General features: G+C 54.4%; 1 protein-coding gene across 1 annotated transcript in view; it reads left to right on the top strand.

The window, feature by feature from the left end:
• Positions 1-1,684, top strand: part of LOC113210067 (SLIT-ROBO Rho GTPase-activating protein 1) — a gene marked incomplete at its 5' end in the record, with an annotated part of 52,373 nt that overhangs the window by 1,543 nt on the left and 49,146 nt on the right.

Here is a 1,684-nt window from a genome sequence, read left to right on the forward strand (position 1 = left end):
TTAGTATAATAGGCAATAACCAAAGAATAATCAGGCAATCCCAGTTGCTCTTACAAAACCCGGGTTAAGCCAGTCAACTCTCTCTAATTCCAGTCAAGCTCAACGTAATCTCAGTTACTTTTTTCTCTAGGGAACCCCCCGGACGGGTAGTAAGCTGGTGCCCTCTTCCGCTCCGCCGGAGAGTTGCCAGTGGCCGGGAAAACCGAAAGCGAAAAGAGGCGGGAAGTTTGACGACTGTAAACAGCGTTCGGCAGAACGAGAGGGGGCAAAATAGACAAATAAAAAATAAAAATTAAAAAAAAACTAACCCCGTAACACGACACCGTCATTCGACAGGCGTGACGGACCATTAATTTCTCATTAGCGTCTTGAAAGAGGTCAGACTGGCACCAGCCGCTCCCCTCCGCCACTTTTACTTTCGCCCGGCCCGGCGCGTGCTGCGCGGGCAAGGGTGGTTTTAAGGGGGAAGGGGGGGGGCGATCGCACGGTCAGCAACTAGGCAACACGTTGCCTATGGGCAACAACCCACGCCAAGCCGACTTGACGCCGCCTTGTGTGCGGGACAGTCATGGGGACGGTTGTATACGTACCCACGCATCCCCGTGCGTATGGCACCCTCGGCGCCGTCGGCAGCTCGCGGCGCCGGGGAGGTCGATGTCGGGCTGACCTTGCTGCCGAACGCCACCCGCGCGCAGGAGCAGGGCGAGGCGCAGGGCACCTCCGCCGTGCGCCGCCGTGCGGTCCCCTCCGCGGCCGCAGCACCTTCGGCAGCCTGAGGGGCCTAAGTGCAATTAACTCGGCACGGCAGCGCGAGTGAGGGGCCCTCCGGCCCTCCACCGCGCCGCCAACCCCGCAGGGCACACCTCAATAACCAGCACGCGACACACAGCAGTAATCTGCAGTATTTCTTCCCCCTCGGCGCACCGCACCACCAAACAACATTTTTCGCGAGGCAAGACGGGGATTTCATACTACATTCGTCCCTGCGCCGAGCCCTGAGGGAGGCAGGAGGGGGGAACCGAGGGGGGCAAGGGGAGACAGAGAGAGAGAGAGAGGGAGACAGAGAGAGACAGAGAGAGTGGGGACGCCTTCATAATACATGAGCCATGCGTTGCTGTTTTGTCGCCGCTGAGGCGTAAATCATGGGGCGGGGGCTTACTTATTCATTGCAAAACTTTTAATACTACAGAGGGCTAGGTGGCTTTTCTCTCTCCTTTTTCTTTTTTTTTTTTGTGTGTAGATGGGTGTGTGTGTGAGGGAGTAAATAATTCGTTTCTACGGCCTAGAGTTTTGTATCATCTCGTGAGAGTAGTAATGGACGCAATACATTTGAAACCCATACATGAGACTTGAAATACCTTCGAACGGTGCAAGGAGAATGCCGTCCCACGAATCAGGTTTGTTTTTTTTTAACGCACCCTTCATCAACAAAGCCGATACTGTTATTAAACTGCTCTCCTTACAGCCAGTAAGAAAAGCGGAAAAGCTAATACCATATTTGATTCCCGAGTGAAATTTAAAGAAGCTGTAGTCTTTAAATTCACTCTCGCGGGTGTGGGTGATGCGTTTTGAGACCTGTCAAGTCTTCGTATGGTTGGTGGTAGCTGCGGTAGTGGTGGACGTTGGTAGGTGTTGGTGGTGGCGTGCAGTAGCTGTGTGTTGCAGCGTGTTGCGACCCCCCCCC

The sequence above is a fragment of the Frankliniella occidentalis genome, unplaced genomic scaffold (assembly GCF_000697945.3).
Source record: "Frankliniella occidentalis isolate FOCC.00 unplaced genomic scaffold, Focc_3.1 Scaffold7, whole genome shotgun sequence".
Lineage (NCBI taxonomy): Eukaryota > Metazoa > Arthropoda > Insecta > Thysanoptera > Thripidae > Frankliniella > Frankliniella occidentalis.